Genomic DNA, 18,515 nt, shown 5'->3' with positions numbered 1-18,515 from the left:
CATGATTATTGAGGCATTAAATATAATACATACCATTTTATCATATGAAGTTACAAATTTAGAGAGCGAAAAACTCAAATATATAAAAAAAAGAGTACTATCGTAGGCGAATCTAGAAATATAGTAATGGGTGGTCCCAGACTGAAACAGTTAGTTGGCGGGACCATTGCTGGGCAAAAAGGGGCGTGGTCTTATGGAAAGGAGGCATGGCATCACAAAAATGGGCATGGTATTACACATTATACCACACATCGTAATACCCTTTACACATAAAGCCACACGTCATAATGCCAATTACACATAAGTCTACACACCGTAATGCCCATTACACATTGTGCCACACAGTACATTGAGGCCAACAGCTGCACACAATTTAAAACAACGACACTGCTAGGCAGAGAGAGCAGTGCTGCTGTATAGTCAAAGCAGGTCCGCCTCTAGCTATAGGCTATGTGCGAGGTGCCAGTGCCCGCAGGGGGTGAGGGTAAGTCCCCCTGGCCATCTGGAGTGATAAATGCTCTGCTTAACCCTATTGAGAACTGGCAGGGCCACCACAGCGTCAGGCAGCCCTGGCTACATGAGAGCAGCAGCAGCTTACCTGGCTGCCCCCAGTGACATGCAGGCCCCAGTCACACACATGGGGAATGTAAACACAGGGAGGCCATCACTTCTCTATTCCCCCTCCCGGCAGCAGCAGTAAGTACAGGGGTGGGCACTACCCAGATCTGTGCTTTCCTATTGGGGAGAACCTTCTGCTGGACTGCGAGCCAATAGGAGCTCACGGTCTGGGAGCCACCAATGCTGCTCCTCATTGACTGTTGGACTGCGAGCTCCTATTGGAGTTTAAATTGTGGCGGACCCTTTGAGTATACATCTGGGCAGCGCACAGCACTCTCTGCCCAGCTGTCATTGCTTTAAATTGTGTGCGGCCAGCAGGCTAATGGGTGGTCCGATGCACCCTCAGTCCAACCCATAGATTTGCATATGAGTACTATGGCCCTTATTCTGGTTCACTCGCAAATGCAAATTCCTTTTCAAATGGACAAAACCATGTGCACTGCAGGGAGGGCGGATGTAACTTGTGCAGAGATAGTTGGGTGAGTTATTTTGGTTCTGTGCAGGGAAAATACTGACTGCTTTATTTTTACACTGCAATATAGACCTCACTTTGAAGTATAACCCCACCCAAATGAAACTCCCTCTGCACAAGTTACATCTGCCACACCTGCAGTGCACATGGTTTTGTCCATTTGAGAAGTAATTTACCTTTGGGAGTGAACCAGAATAAGGGCCTATATTCTTAATGCTGCTGTTAGTGCAATCTGTCTATTGCATTTTCAATATACATGCAATTAAAAAATTAAATAAAAATTGTCAAAGTAAAACTGAAAATATATTGCACTTCCCGACATGAATATTGAGCAGTGGTTAATTTACTTAATTGTGAGTATCAGTTTAGTATTTGTCTGTGCTACGCTAGGGCATATAGTATACAATGTTTTTCTCCCACAACATGGGAAATTGTGGCCATCTGCAGTGTTTTTTTTGCTATCTGTTTGGAATTGGCTGTCAGTGTGTATCACCAAAAAGTAGCAGTGATCCTGGCCTAGCCTTTCAGTGACAGTGACATACACAGACAGCAGTCAGTTTTTTTCAGAAATGCCCAGTGGAGAGTCAGAGATATCCCCAATGGGACCAGTCCTTACTTTAGGGAGGTGGGGCCAAACACAGCTGAATTAAAGTTGGGGACAGGCACATATCTGAACACCTATCTTAGAGCCCCCCTGCAAATTAGGCTTGATTTGTTTATCTGTGACATAACAAACACTATGCCTTCCCTTTTATATCCATGCCTCTCAAACATCCTGATTTTGGTGTGACAGTCCCGTATTTTGGCCACTGTCCTGCCGTCCCACCCACAGGCCGCAGTGGGAGGTTCGCTCTCATGGCAGGATGTTCTAGACTGAAAATGTGGTAAAAACTCATTATCTGTGTTTTCACCGCATTTTCAGATGCACCAATGCCCCACCACCAGGGCTTTGCTGCGGCCTATGGGCATCTTTTCGTGACTCCCGCTGCCCTGCACCAAATCCCGCCTGCCTGTGCCGGCCCCCTCACCCTATGTTCGGGCAGCCTGCTGTTGTGCATCCCGGACCAGTAAGGAGAAAGGGGAGAGTCGCGGGGACCCACTAACCCCTGCCGGCTGCTTCGCAAAGGGCAGAAAGAGCTGCTCATTGCAATACTAATCGCATATGTTAGTACACAAATGATTAATGTCTTTGTGATGTGTGCAGTTGCTTGGTACATCCCACCCTTAACCTCTGCTCTGCTTAGAAAAAAAAAGCAGTGACTTAATGGATATGCAATGTGTATATTCAGTGGAGAGGTTTGGGGCATACAACAGCTCATGGAGTGCTGGGCATACTCCCAGTGTGATGGAAATGAGATGCAGACATTGGTGTTTCCTATGAAGCCATGCCTCAGTCTTGATACCATGCCCCCTTTTTGGGTGAATGCAAAAATCACGATTTCCATTGTCATAAAATTGGAAGGTACTTTATGCCTTTATGCTATAGATCACTTACTTTAGCAAATCTAGGGGGGGAGGGGGGGGGGGGGGTAATGCAGGCATGTTCTGAGCACCATGGCTCCAAGCTACACCTCAGTATAGGAGTGTTGTATGGATAGGATAGGTGGGAGTTACATGTGTTTATAAATAATCATTTAAAATAGTTTTTAATGACATAAAATCATCTTGCATGGTTTTTATGCACCCCTAAACATAAGTAGAGTTTTTTACAAGCTTAAATAGCTTTTTTTAATCATATTTTTAAGCAGTTTTTAACTGTTATAAAACAAAAACAGAAAAATAAGCAAAGTTACAGCAATTAGTTCTAATATTTTTTATTTGGGACAATAATAAAAATAATAATAATAATAATAATAATAATAATAATAATAATAATACAGGTTGAGTATCCCTTATCCAAAATGCTCGGGACCAGAACACTTTTGGATAATAGATTAGTCCGTATTTCGTAATATTTTTATATTTCAATGAGATATCTTGAGGTATCTTACATTTCTGTTGTATAAACCCATCAAACACATGAAATACACAAAAATATATGTTATTTCGGTACTTATGTAATATCTGGGCTCCCGTTTTTCTTATGAGACCGCGTCCCCTCGCGGGGCTCGCTGCGCTCGCCGCGCTTCGGGCACGGTGGCTCGCTGCGCTCGCCACACTATATAAAATCAACTCCATGCGTAGTTGGATAGTAGGGGTATGAAAAAATGGGGTGCATTTAACATGGGAGCCCAGATAATACATAAGTACCGTTATTTCTGCATGAAACAAGGTCTTAAAACATGAAACAAAGTTTGTGTGCTATCTCAACTTAATTTGAATGCCAAGCAATCATTTTCTTGCACATATTTAGTGCCAGTTACATGTAATTTCTCCAGTAGTGCCAGTTAAATATCATGTCCCCAGTAGTGTCAGTTACATATCATGTCCTCAGTAGTGCCAGTTACATATCATTTTCCCAGTAGTGCCAGTTACATATCATGTCCCCAGTAGTGCCAGTTACATATCATGTCCCCAGTAGTGCCAGTTACATATCATTTTCCCAGTAGTGCCAGTTACATACCATGTCCCCAGTAGTGCCAGTTACATATCATTTCCCCAGTAGTGCCAGTTACATATCATGTCCCCAGTAGTGCCAGTTACATATAATTTCCCTAGTAGTGCCAGTTACATATAATTTCCCCACTAGTGTCAGTTACATATCATGTCCCAGTAGTTCCAGTTACATATCATGTCCCCAGTAGTGCCAGTTACAGAAGTCCCCAGTAGGTTTAGCAAAAAAAAAGTACAGTTTGGAATCTATGGTTTTCGTAACAATTTGGATAATGCAGGGGTTCCCAAACTTTTTTGAATCACGGCACCCTAGAGTATCAAAATTTTTTCACGGCACCCCTAGGCCAAAAATAAATTTATTAGATTGGGTTTATATGTGATTCTTTGGGTCAGGTATGTGGTAAAGGACAGGATTTGCTTCTGTTTGTACACATTTTATTAATGGCAGCCACCAGCATTGCTTTTGCTTATAAATAATTAACCATTAATAATTTGAGTTGGTCCTGGACTACCAACCCAGGGCACCCCTGCATGTGTCCCGAGGCACCCCAGGGAGCCACGGCACACAGTTTGGGAACCACTGGGATAATGGATATTTGGATAAGGGATACTCAACCTGAAGTAACTGCATTTTTAAAGCCCTTTTTCTCCAATAGGACCAAATGAATTTATATCTATAATGCAGAAAATAACTGATCCCTATGAATGTATTTCAATTGGATAGCGGAAGAATTGGGAGCATGCATGGCCGCTGTAATCAGAAATTAGACGCGAAAAAACCCCGTTCATTTTGGTGCAAATATCTCATGGCCAATTGGATATGATACTAAAGGCATGGCCCAGGATCCACTAAAAGTGATTTCTTATTGAATTAATATCTAGGGATATTTTAAATGAAATGTATATGTTTTTCTACAGGTATTTTAATTTACAGTTTCTGATCCATAAGTAATATTGAGTAGGCCCTGCTATGCAATTTGATTTATATTTATCTCATAATAGCGCACATCTATGAAGCAGGGGTATTGCCTGCTATCCCATTTATATCAATATGAATTTTTCACTAGTGTCTATATTGATGATCAGTTACTGTAGCTGCCCAGATGCAAAAAAAAAAAAAGTGCATACAGTATATCCATGTGCTACTTTGTGCAGTGCTGTAGCATCAGCAGCAGCTGTAGTACCTCTCATCACCACTGGGGGCGGGTGTGCATTAGTTTTAGAGCAACCAGCACATTAAAGTTCCTTCCAACCTGTATTAGAGGAAAACAGGGCTCTCCTCTGCTGCTCTCGGCGTGCTAGAAAGCGGAGCCAAGGGGATCCACAAGATAAAGAAGAAAATCCCTGCTTCACTGAGCACTGCTGTGAGATCTCCCAAGCAGGAGCCGGTGGTGATATCCCAGGTCAATATTCCGTCGAGAGAAAAGGATCGCTAGGATTAAGGCACTGGCGGCGATGAGGCATCATCCTTGCCTCACACATGCATATTGCATATGATTCCATTTGCTCGCCGCCTGGATTTTGTTTTATAAGGGAGTAGTTGCACAGAGCAGATATAATAGCATCGCCTTGGGAAGAATAAAGGGGCAGTGTGTGTGTGTGTGGGATGCTGCTGCTGCTGCGGATCGTGCAGGAGACAGAGCGGGGATTCTTCTTCCTGAGCACCCAGGGATGAGGCAGAAGGGACGTGCACAGAGCGGATGCTGCAAAAAGACCTGGTAAGTACTTTGCTGCTTCTCACTGGAGGGTTCTGCTGTGAGGGGTGCTATGTGTGTGTGTGTGTGTGGGGGGGGGGGGGGGGGGGTTGCTGCTGCTGTCTGTGTGTATCTGAGGGGTTCTGCTGATGTCTATGTGTATCAGAGGGAGAGGGGCGCTGCAGGTATCTATGTGTATCAGAGGGGTGCTGCTGGTGTCTGTAAGTGAGGGTGCTGCTGGTGTGCTGCTTTTTGTGTATGTGAGGGGTGCTGCTGGTTCTTGTATGTGTATGTGTGTTAGTGGTGCTGCTCTTGTCTGTGTGTGAGGGTTGCTGCTGGTGTCAGTGTGTATGAGAGGGGTGCTGCTGCTGCTGCTGTCTGTGTGTAGGAGAAGGGTGCTGGTGTCTGTAAGGGTGATTGTGTTACTGAAGGGGTGGATGATGAGCAACGAAATACCCTCTTAACTTTAAAGAGTTTTTTATTATTATTATTATTTAGGGAGGGGGGAATGTTCTATGTCCTGGTCCTAGAGCTGGTGGCCCAGGGAAGACATCCAGTTATGGCTCAGTTTCTCAGTATTTCTACATAGTGCAGCATGTAAATTCAGCCTTCTCTTGTCTGTACTCTATCTATCTATCTATCTATCTATCTATCTATCTATCTATCTATCTATCTATCTATCTATCTATCTAGGTTTTTATCCATGTATGTGATACCTATGTATGGGATATGTTTAACTGTTGAAGAGCCACAGTAATCTGAAGGCTTCCAGGGTAAGCAGTGCAAGGGTTAACTGCTAGCAATTTTGCTATTGTAATGCTCCATTTAAAGTCTATTTATTGAGCTGTAACAAAATTATATATTTTTTTTTTTCATATTTTTTGTTAATTTATTTTTTTAATCCTCTAAATAAATGACATACGCATGTAGGGATAGATGGTGTTTTGGCCCAGTTTTGCAGCCAAGTGTTGCTTAGCATTTATAATTAGCAACCATTCCATGGCTCACCCCTCCAAAAATAAACAAATAAGATAGTAGAAATATATAAATATATACATAAATAAGAAGAAGACAAAAACAGCAGCATACACGGACTAATAGGGTTTTTACATCTTCCCAGACTGATTTATTAACAATCTCTGCATGCTTTCATTTTGCATGTGTCCGACAGAAGCTACAACAAAAACTGGGCTCTCCTTTTTGGCTGAGGGAGATTAAATAGATATAACAATAAAAAGAGGTTAATCGGATTTTATTTTACATAAAAAAAAGATAAAAAAAAAAAAGCTTAGTTGCCTGTCTGCCCTGTGAAAGGTCTTATTTAGTCCTGCATTGTTTACCGTAGAGATTGGATTTTGGATGAAGACTATGTATAAAATGGGGAAGAAAATGTGTTTATCCTAAAACTAATTAGGAATCTTTGCTACTGATTTTTGTGCTACATGGATTGAAATGAGCCAGTGTATAAAAGGAGCTATTTTTAGTGAAAATCCCCAGCCACAGATGTATTGAAAAGCAGCTCAGTTCTTTGTTTGGATGATATTTAGTCCTATGCAATAAAAAGCTGGTACGTAATAACCACAGACTATTATGTCAATCAAACCTTCTATGCTAATTAAACACTTCCTTACTCATATTCTGTTCTCATTAAATTGATGCTTTTGACCATTAAGAGACAATAGGTTATTATGGCTATCTTTGTGTTATGACTGAATATAATATTGGGAGTATACAATTTTCTCACAACATTTTCCAAGTCTTCAAGGGTCAGTACCACCTCGTCATTCTCCTGATATTTCATTCCTTGTAAAATATCAGAATATAGTTATTCATTTATAATAGAATATAGAATAGTTTTTTTTTAATTAAACATGAATTCAATTTGTCTATATTTTTTCTTTTTCTTTTAGACCTATTTAAAAACTTCATTGAATAGATTATACTCTCAAAATTCCAAGCAACATTGTTACATAAAGTCTGCTCCTATAAACTGGGACATTGTGTCTGTGCTAGACTGTGCTGTAAATACAATTGTTGGAAGATGTGTTGAAAGAGGTGAACTTTTCATTAATTTTTAAAAAGGTGGATGCCATTGTAATAAGTCCTTAAAATTCATTGGCATCTTTTCTCTGTGTCTGCAGAGGATGACTTAAATGTAACATATTTCTTACAGCTGAACTCCAGCAACCTCCTGTCATCCTTAACTTACATTTTTAATGCCCTTTATATGCTAATTATCTGGGTCTATCTCGAGTAGAGCGTCTGACTTGTTAAAATTTAAAGATTGCAAAACAATAAAAACAAATAAAAAAAATAACACTTCATGAATATAGAACAGATATGTACGGTATTGTATTTTCTACAGTACGGTATGCCTAGTAATGTATTTGGTGGGGGTGTGATCTTATATGTTAGAATGTTCTCCCATGCAGGAGGTTTGACTAAGATTTCTAGATGATTAGAGATCCCATATTGGTAATTGCATTTTGAAGCACACATTGCACTATGGCAGGAATGATGGATGTTAGCTGTTATTTCATCACATGTAGAGTGTCATGTTCATAAAACAATGGTGGGGAACCCTGTGAAGCAGTTTATTTGGTGGTTTACTGTATATTTCCATGGAACATCTTTGATAAGCTAGTATACTGTATTTATAGACTTGTGTAAAGATACAAAGAACTTTGTAGATAGAAAGAACTATGTAGGAAAGATCCTTGGTTTGGGTAGATCTGGGCCTATCGGTTTTGGGTAATGCAATTAGTGGGCCAAACTACTGTACATAGATTAAAGTTTCTTTGTTTTGGGAAATATAAATCAAGACAGATAAAAATAATGTTACCCTGATTTTATGTTGGCATAGCAGTCTGCTAGTTTTGGCTCTATACACAGTGGCCCTTATTCAGATCTGATCTCAGTACAAATTTGTTCTCAAAATGTGCAAAACCATGTGCGTTGCAGGTGGGGTAGATGTAACATGTGCAGAGAGAGAGAGTTACATTTGAGTGGGGTGTGTTGAAACTGAAATCTAAATTGCAGTGTAAAAATAATGCAGCCTGCACCGAAACAAAATAATTCACACAATTCTAACTCTATATAGTACATGTTACATCTGCCCCACCTGCAGTGCATATGGTTTTGCCCATTTTGAGAACAAATTTGTACTGTGATCAGATCTGAATAAGGGCCAGTGTGATAATTTGGCCCAACATGACCAGATTGCGTTTTATGACCAGAAATGGGGAAAATTAGCATTAGGCAGTTTCTCAGCAGAGACCAATGTAATAAAATAGTGGGTTAATGACCTTTGGACCTTATTCTGGTGGATTCACAAGGTTGCGTATTTGCAGCTTTGCGAGTCCACCAGACGTCATCCTGCGATTGCCTGGTCACCCGCTCCCCATTTGCATGCTGTGCTCGTTCGCACGGCCTGTGAGTGGATGTTTTACATAAACATCCATTTGCAGGCCAGGGGAAAACGCCCACATCTTTTGATGGTCGCTGACCAACGAAATATGTGGTGCCTGCAGGCATATCAAAAGTGACTCTCAGGTCTCAGTTACTGCAATATTTAAATAAACTTCAATTGAATTGACTGTATTTGTGTTTATTAATACTAAACTAAAAGACCAGTCGCTGTGAGTGATGCTGGCATTTTTTGCAGATATTTTGATTATCGCTCACAGCCACGTTGGCACTCAAAGGGTTAAAGCCACCATACACTAATGCAACTTCTCGGAGGATGAAGTCACATAAGTATTCCCTTGAACCGCATGGGACGTTCCGGAGTGGCCTGATCTCATGCGATATATTGCATGCAGTCTTTTTGCATATATTGCAAGCGATTCCATTCCCCACTGCTGGGAGGGTGCCCTGTCGGAGGCCAGATGTGCAAGCACGGATCGGATCAAATGTCAAACACATAGGATTTGGCAACTTTTATCCCGATTTCTCAGCCCATTCCATTGGAATCGGGAGAAAAGTGGCCAAATTGGACAAGTGTACATGTGTATGGCCAGCTTTAGTTTCCAGAAAAGCTACACAATGGTTAGTTGGATGTCAGTTACTTCAAAATGTTCCCTTAGGGTGGGATTTACTAAGGCCAAAATGAGGTCAAAAGTTGTTTTCAGAGTTTTGACCACATTCCCCATGTGTACTCTGTTAAGTAAAACCTCCCATCGTTTGTACGCAATGGGCAATAACATCTATAGATGGCATTGCTAACAGAAGCCTATCCTTAGCATTTATGCTGTTGTTACATTGGGGGTTATTCTGATTCACTCGGAAAGGCACAATCAGGCCACTCTATAATGGACAAAACCATATGCACTGCAGGTGGGGCTTATGTAACATGTGCAGAGAGTTACATTTGGGTGTTTTATTATTGGCTGCTTTATTTTTACACCGCAATGTAGATATCAGTTTGAAGTACACCCCCCACCCAAATATAACTCTCGCTGCACATGTTACATCAGCCCCACCTGCAGTGCACATGGTTTTGTCCATTAAAGAGAGATTGTTCCTTTCCGAGTGAATCAGAATAACCCCCATTGTTACATAGCAATAAGGAATAATGAATCATTTATAAATAACATCACAGCAAAGTTTATACCAGATATACAGATCTTTTCCATACTGGCCTAGAGGAAATTAAGACGAAAGTGCAAAACTTATTGTTAGAAATGTCAAAATCCTTTTTCGACAATCATAGTCTTTGTATGTGCTTCTATTTTTGTTGTGAATCATTTGTGCTATCCAGTATCTACGTGCGCATACCTGTTATCCCTGCAATATGCAAGCATGTTTTTTCTTTTGCGTTATGTACAATTATTCAGCCTGTTAATTCCCTAGGAACTTGTGAAGCTACTGTACTTTGACCGCAAATTATCTCATTATCTCGTTAATGTCCTTCGTTCTTAAATGGATTTATAAGTTCCAATCTCTCAAATACTGGGCCAGCCCAATTAAATGACTGCTTCTATTGCGTCTTGGTGACAGGAATGTTTTCATTTTCAACATGGAAGATTCTTGTACACTTGGACCTTTTTGCTGAGCAAACTTGTGTCAGGTATTTCATGCTGAAGATGTGCATTCTGCTGTTGGGCTATTTGGTACGGTACATATCTTTTAAAGCCCAATCATTTAGTTAGATCAGCATCAGGATCAGCTGCTTTTTAAAATCACCACATACCAGAAATAAACATACACCATGAAAAGCAGAGAGCTAACATTTCTCCACTCACAGTGATCAATGAGGGTGTGATAGGAATTAGCATGAAAGCTTATGCACATTACAAAGATAACTGTTACAACTGCACTTTCCTGGACTTCCGGGTTTGTGATCTGGGAGTCCCTCTTAGCATGTGACGCCAGCAGCCGTGGGGCATGCTGGGAGGGATCTGTTTCAGATTTCTCAAACAGTACTGGGGGCCTTATTTTGGTTCATTCTTTCTGACAAAATCCTTCTTAGATGGGCAAAACCATGTGCACTGCAGGTGGGGCAGGTGTTACTTGTGCAGAGAGAATTAGATTTGGGTGGGGTTTTACTTCAAAGTGAGATCTATATTGCAGTGTAAAAATAAAGCAGTCAGTATTTTCCCTGCACAGAAACAAAATTACTTACCCAAATCTAATTCTCTCTGCACATGTTACATCTGCCCCCCCTGCAGTGCACATGGTTTTGTCCATCTAAGAAGGATTTTGTCAGAAAGAATGAACCAAAATAAGGCCCTGGGAGAGAAGCCGATAAGCTTCTGTGGGGTAATGCCAACTATAGCTGGTGTAACCCTCCGCAATGGAGCCCCACCGAAGGGGTTTTAGTGCACTCAGAAATGTGGCAAACCCTGAAAACTGGATTTTTACTGCATTTCTTCTTTAGTACATCCCGCTCCAGATACAGAGCTTTCCCTGAATGCATTAGAGGCAGATATGGTCACTCCTGACACTAATGCTAAGAACTTACAAAACAAATTGCCGACACCACTGGTCCTTCATTATGTGACCTGAAGACAGCCGGTAGAGAAAGTGCATCCACTTCATCCGTTGAATCACTAGTAGCAGCAGCCTATAGTAGAGCACCCCTCATTTATCCAGCGTACTAGGGCCAGGGACACAGATCTTGTTCCCAAGATATTCATTTGGTACTTATGTATTATCTGGGCTCCCATGTTACATGCACCCCATTTTTTCATACCTCTACTATCCAACTACGCATGGAGTTGATTTTATATAGTGTGGCGAGCGCAGCGAGCCACCGTGCCCGAAGCGTGGCGAGCGGATCGGTCTCATAAGAAAAATGGGAGCCCAGATATTACATAAGTACCATTCATTTTTCTGATAAGAAAAATATTTGTATCTCAGTTTATTAATGAGCTGCATTCCTGTTATGAAGCTACAAAGTTATTTTCCTGATCTCAAGCCAAAAACTCATGAAGCCCTATCTCTAGACAAAATGAGCAGCCAGAGCCTAATCCCAAACTTTGTTGGCTGTAGCTGATCATAGATAAGAGGTTTCACACACAAGCCCGCAGAACGCAGCACTAATCCCTCCACTTTAAACAGAGGAATCATTGCAAGTGAGTACTTCCCAGTGGTAGATCTCTTTGCCTGTCCTCTGAATTCCCAAAGTACTATTTTTGTTTCCAGAGTCTGGATGAAGAATGTACATTTTATTTATCATACAGTAGACAAACATCCTGTTTCTTTTTCATTTTCCCCTTCGGCTCTTCTGTTGTGGGTATTACATAAAATTAAAACGTCCAGGTTCTTCAAATCATTCTGGTCTACCCAGTTTTTCCATCCAAACGTTGGTTTCCTCTCATTACAAATCTCTAGGCTCCAAACTCCTGCAGAGGTTTCTCATAGGTTGCTGTATTGCTACATGTTAATGCCAACTTGGGCATCTTCCTAGTTTATTTTATTTATTGTTTGCATTTGATACATTATTGGCAACTGTGGCCTCTTAGTCATTAAAACCGTATTTTTGCAACCTTTGAATACCTTTTATTTACCTCTTTCCAGTCTGGCTATAGTGGTTATGTAAGTGATGCCACCAAGGTGGTATAAGTGGCGCTATTGCACATTCCCAGCAGTCCTTGAAGCCTCCTGCAGACTAAGGCTTTACCTAACAGCCACGTTCGAAGGGGTAAATAAAGTTCACCCAACCCCGGTGCCCCCGGGACTTTTGAGGGGACAAGACTGCTACAGGAGGCTGGGCAAGGCAAACACAGGACTGGAGTCAGACTGTGACACAAAAGGAAAGACCATACACACAAGACAAATACAAACTTTAGCATACTACCATGTGCAACTACCATGGGACAACTGCACTAGATGGCATACACTAGCACCACAGCACTGGGGATGGAATTACCAAGCACTGGGTACTGAACCACAATGGCATAAGAGGTGCAGTCCCAGGCAGTGTCTAAATGCAATATTGTACAGGCAGACAAGTGACAGGACCGGATTGCAGAGCCCTAGATACAGACAGTACATAGAGCAGGACCAGATTGTGGGGCAGTTCTGGATACAGACAGACAAATGGGTGAACACAGGTACATAAACAGAAGCTCTATTGGAGCAAGTATCAACTGGGACAACCAGGACCAAACACAGCTCAGGCACATTAAGGGTCAAACAAACTTTGGGAAACAGGATCCAGATAGGTACAAACTCAGGGCTGGGTAGGATATGGTATGCAGACAAGGACTAAGAACAGAAGATAAGCATAAGGGTAGGTCAGGGAAGCATGCACGTGCTCTGTTGCAATGGCTAGAAACAAGCCGTATAACCAGCACAGAGCTGGGTAATATAGTGAGCAATGTCCAATCAGAACAGCTAGAATGGACAAGCCCCCTTAATGAGGAAAGTAACTGTCGGTGCGCAGCCTGACAAGGCAGAGTGCTAATTGTCTAAATATATGACAGGTGAAACTGAACACAGAACAAATACAGGAGTCAAGCTGCATTTACACAGACTTGCCAGAGGGGGCTCGTAACAGGTTGTAGGCTAAACTGAATCCGTCTTTCTCTTTATTTGTTAAAGGATTACAATTGCCACAACCACCATGATTCCTAGAGTCTTATTCAGTGAGCATCAGCCGCACACATCTGCTAGTGTGCATGTGACCTGTGCACAATCTAGTCTGGTGGGCAGGTGCAGCGTCACGATTAGTATCGTCAGGGAAGTGACAAAGGCAGATGTACCTTGAAAAGTAATAATATGCAGAGTGATGAACCACCAACCAATCAGCACCTACCTGTCATTTTTCAAACACAGCCTGTAACATGGCATTTAGGTGCCTATTGGCTGCCACTTTTACTATTACTATTACACACTATTACTCTCTATTTTATCACTTTTCGAGCTTAGTACATCTGTCCCTCAAAACTTTCTCACTCTGTCCCTCTGTCCCTCATTTTCTGACAGGACAAATCACTTCAAGCTGTATAAATGACAAGGAGGAAAGGCTTATAATGTAAACCACAAAGGACAATGGGCCTTATTCAAGTTCACTCTTTCTGACAAATTCCTTCTTAGATGGACAAAACCATGTGCACTGCAGGGGGGTAGATGTAACATGTGCAGATAGAAATAGATTTGGTGATTTTTTTGTGATTCTGTGCAGGTTAAATACTGACTGCTTTATTTTTACACTGCAATATAGATCTCACTTTGAAGTAAAACCCCACCCAAATCGAATTAGATCTGCACAAGTTACATCTGCCCCACCTGCAGTGCACATGGTTTTGTCCATCTAAGAAGGATTTTGTCAGAAAGAGTGAACTCGAATAAGGCCCAATATCCTATTGCCTGCGATCGTGGGTAATAGGCTAGCTTGGGCCTATCTAATTAAAGCCTGATAAGCAAGTACGAGCCGTGGCATCTGAGGCATTTTTTAAGTGCTAAATCTGGTGAAAATGCATAGGTCTAACTGCTGTGTGTTTTCAGGTGAAAAACAGGTCTTTTTTTTCTGATCAGAAAAACATCAGGAAATAGGCAATATTTTATGAGGAGCAATAGGATATCACCAGAGTATGATATAAAGGTGGGTGCCTACCACTTTTCTGCCTACAATTTGTGTAGATGTATATCTAAGGGCCAGATGTATCAAGCTTCAAAAAGTGATAAAATGGAGAGTGATAAACAGCCAGCCAATCAGCTCCTACCTGTCATGTTACAGACTGGGTTTGAAAAATAATAGGTAGGAACTGATTAGCTGTTTGTTTATCACTCTCCATTTTATCACTTTTGAAGCTTGATAAATCTGGCCGTAAGGGTGGTATTCAATGCCTCCGGCGAGGTGATTTGTGCGGTGAGGATGGCTTGTTTTCGGCAAGGATCGCTGAAAACAAGTCATCCTTGCCGGCCTATCGCCGTCCTTGCCGGCCTTTGCCGTCAGAGGACATAGAGGATTCCCCGAAAAGATTAGGTTCGCTGCAAATGCAGCGAGTCCGCAATCGCAATATCCACCTCGCTGAAAAGAACCAGCGAGGTGGAAACGGTGACTGAAACCCCACACAGTTTACATTTCAAAATATCTACAGGGGGAGGTAAGACTTTCAGTTGCAGTTCTGTGAGGAAACCTGCAGAAGTTGCACTGTGTGGGGTCCCGAGGACCAAGAGCCTGATTCAGAGTTAATCGCAAATGCAAAACCTTTTTTCAAACGGCAAAACCATGTGAACTGCAGGTGGGGCTGATATTACACGCACAGAACCTGTGTACTAATATAAAGCAAAGAAGTAGAATGTTTAAATGGGGTAAATAATTGCTTAAATATGTTATGAAATCAGTGAATGTAATATTATTACATGAGTTAGATGAAATAAACTAATAAATACAAGCTATTGGTCTTAATCTTTAAAATGGTACCTCATTTATTGATTTTGGTTAATTATAAAGGGAGAAAAAGTAATTGTCACCAAAAGTCACCTTCTAGAAATAATATATACTAAGTGGCCCGTGTGAAAATTTTGAATGTAAATAAGATACAATTAATTTTATAGCGAGATTGGTGGTTTGTAGTATGATGAAAGAAGAACCGGTTCATTTGTAGCCATTTTGAGTAGCCTAGCACAACTGATCATCTTAGCTGTGCCGCATGGACGCATCCAGGGAAAGAAGTCTTGGTCCAAAAGTCAATGTTTAACCAGGGCCGAAACTAGGATTTTCGGCGCCCCTGGACCCCCCCCCCCTGGACCCCGCTGCCAACATACCTGTGTGCAGCCAGCGGGGGTATAATGTGTAATGCCCATTACACATTATACCAAACACTGTGATGCCTATTATACATAATGGCACACACCATAATGCTCATTACATATGCCACACATGCTAATGCCCATTACGCATAATATTACACACTGCAATGCCCATTACACATAATATTACATGCTGTAATGCCCATTACACATAATGCCACTGACCGTAATGCCCACTACACATAATATCACATGCCGTAATGCCCATTACAATTTATACCACACACCGTAATGCCCATTACACATTTTTATTTGGGTAAAAGGTGTCACACACACACACACACATAAGGGGAAGAGGGGATCAGACAACAGGGAAATTGGGGAAGATAGGGTCACAGACACAGAGGAAGGGGGTAACAGGGGACAAGGTTTCACACATGGGGGAAGGGGGTACAGGGGGGTCAATCCCTGGGCACTCACCAATTGTGGGGGGAGCTGCAGGGTGTCCAGGTAGCCAGTGGATCCAGGGACAGGGCGAAGGGGGTGCCTGCTGCAGAAGGAATCCAGACTGTGCACCCGTGAGGCTCTGGCTGAGCAGCGCGCAAGAGGATTTGGAGGAAGAGATCTGCAGTTCCTCCACGGCTCTGCTGCAGGGGGAGGGAGATATAATTTCCCCCATGGTGCCATTGAGGAGACAGGCAGGGCAGGTCCATTCATCACAGACACCAGAGGTGAAGCCCACCTCTAGTGTCTATCTTCTTCACGGCGGCAGCCATCTTTGAAGTGGCCGCGGAGCTGCAGACATAGATCTATGTCTGTGGCGCTAGCTCCCCGCTGCTGCCGCTGCTCACACTAGCGCCCCCCGCTGCTGCCGCTGCTCACACTAGCGCCCCCCGCCTCCAGCTCCCGGTGCGCGTGACCCCCTAGCCCCCCCTAGTTACGGCCCTGGTTTAACTTTGATTTTTAAATAAACAATTCAATGTACAATTCTAAATTAACAATTCGTTAGAAGTAGAGGACTTAATCTTTAAATTGGTACCTCATTTATCGATTTTGGTAAAGCATGAAGAGAGAAAAAGGGACAGATACCAAAAATCTCCTTCTAGAAATAATATATATATATATATATATATATATATATGATATTAACTATTGATGTATGTAGTATGTTTGTTTTTCCACAATGGGGTATATTCAATGGTTTTTGCGAGATGTGTCAGAGAGCCGTGTTGACTGTCACAGCTTGCACGGTCAGTATTCACCTGACACCCTGCACATGCCTTTTCAACTTCGCCGTTTTTTTTCAGCAGCATGGAAACAGCATGTGCAGCTGCCAAAACAGCAAGGCTCTTGGCTAAGTGTAGCGGGCTCCCTGCATTAGCTGCGAGCCTTGCTGTTTGGGGGAATCCTCGCCTTCATCTGACAGCGAGGGTTCCCCTGGAACATTGAATACGGTGAGTGGCTGGCACTAGGGTTAAACGTCGAGGGTCGCTTGTTTTCGCCGATCCCTGCTGTTTAACCCCCCCTCGCTGGCCGAATTGAATAACTCCCAGTGTAGACAATAAGGGGAAAATTTACTAAGATGGGAGTTCTGTTTCGGATGGGATACTATTTATTATCTTATAGAAGGTGCTAAAAAAATAAGTACATTCTGATTGGTTGCCCATAGCAACATCACGTGTGAATAGAACTCCCATCTTAGTAAATTCCCCCCCTTAGGGGTTTATTTATTAAGATGGGAATTCTATTGAAAATGGGATGTTGCCCATAGTTCCCAAATCAGAATCTACTTTTTTATATCTAGCACCTTCTAGAAGAGAATTGATAGAATCTGTTTAGTTGCCCATAGCAACAGTCTATCTTTAATAGACCTCCCATCTTAGTAAATAAACCCCTAAGTGCTTTAGGGTATAATTATATAAAAGAACTAATTATAAAAGAGAGTTACAATAGAATAATAAAATAAATATGTTTAAAGATGTTTTACCATAAAATAATAATAGATATAATAACAATAATAATAATAATAATAATAATAATAATAATAATAATAATAATAGAAATAATAAAAATAATAATAATAATAATAATAAAAATAATAAAAACACAAAGTAATCAAAAAGAAGGCTTGATATAGGCTAACTGCATCTGTAGTCTTGGGTAAGTTAGACCCTTAATAAATTATTTCACTAAGAAAAAATAAAAGTGATTAAATATTTTAGCCTGTATTTATTCCAAGACCTTGATAAATCTGCATAGTTCAAAATTGTTCCTAAAAGCTAATTTGCTTCAACGCTGTTCAGCTTTTCAGACAAACATGTATTGTGCTCATAAAGCATTTGCACTTTGCAAATTTTGTGTTATGTTGAAGGGCAATGAAGAACAAAATGTAATTTTGTTGCTAAGAAGCCGTTTGCTAAACATATATTGTATGAAGACCTTTTCCAAATAGAAAGCAGTGGAGTGTGTTTAGAGCCATTCAGAATAACAGCAAAGGTCTGCTGCTAGAGGCCTCGTTTATGGACCATTGTCTTCTGAATGAACCATTCCTATAGAGGCATTTGGAAAGAAATTGATTGGTCAATGGCCTTGCAGAACTTAATAATGTATATTGCTGAAAAAGAAACCCGCCTATAAACACACTACAGATACAGTATGTCCTCCTACGTCTAGCCTCAATATGCCATGCAGCGGGAGATGCCTGAAGCGAGTGTGTCAGCTCCCCTGCAATTCTTCTAGTGTTGATCCTCTTTTTCTGCTGAAAATGCATCTTAGTCACAAGTCGATGTAGCTAGGATGTGCCAAGAGACTGTGCTGTTTAATTGGATATGGGGCACATGTATATCTGTGTGAGTCTCGGTTTCTTTACTTGGCATGTTAAAAAGCTACATCATAGCACTTTGTATTGCAAATTTAGAGACTCAGTTGCACACAGATATTTAAAGTCACATAACAAAATTAATAAGCACAGACTC

The 18,515-nt window shown here is 41.5% G+C and overlaps 1 protein-coding gene across 8 annotated transcripts in view; it reads left to right on the top strand.

The window, feature by feature from the left end:
• Positions 1 to 18,515, top strand: part of NLGN1 (neuroligin 1) — a 966,435-nt gene that overhangs the window by 277,130 nt on the left and 670,790 nt on the right. For 3 of the 8 annotated variants that reach the window (XM_083177738.1, XM_083177737.1, XM_083177731.1), the window contains exon 1: positions 4,882 to 5,361. The exons of 4 other annotated variants lie outside the window; for them this stretch is intronic. The gene's annotated coding sequence lies outside the window, so the exon portion shown is untranslated. Of the gene's footprint in view, positions 1 to 4,881; positions 5,362 to 6,886; positions 6,905 to 18,515 lie in introns of those variants that run through there. One more of the 8 variants, XM_083177735.1, reaches the window with a different exon arrangement.

Source organism: Crinia signifera, chromosome 3 (genome assembly GCF_055691185.1).
Source record: "Crinia signifera chromosome 3, ASM5569118v1, whole genome shotgun sequence".
Lineage (NCBI taxonomy): Eukaryota > Metazoa > Chordata > Amphibia > Anura > Myobatrachidae > Crinia > Crinia signifera.
The sequence above is the reverse complement of the archived record's forward strand: the minus strand, read 5'-3'. Positions and strand labels throughout refer to the sequence as shown.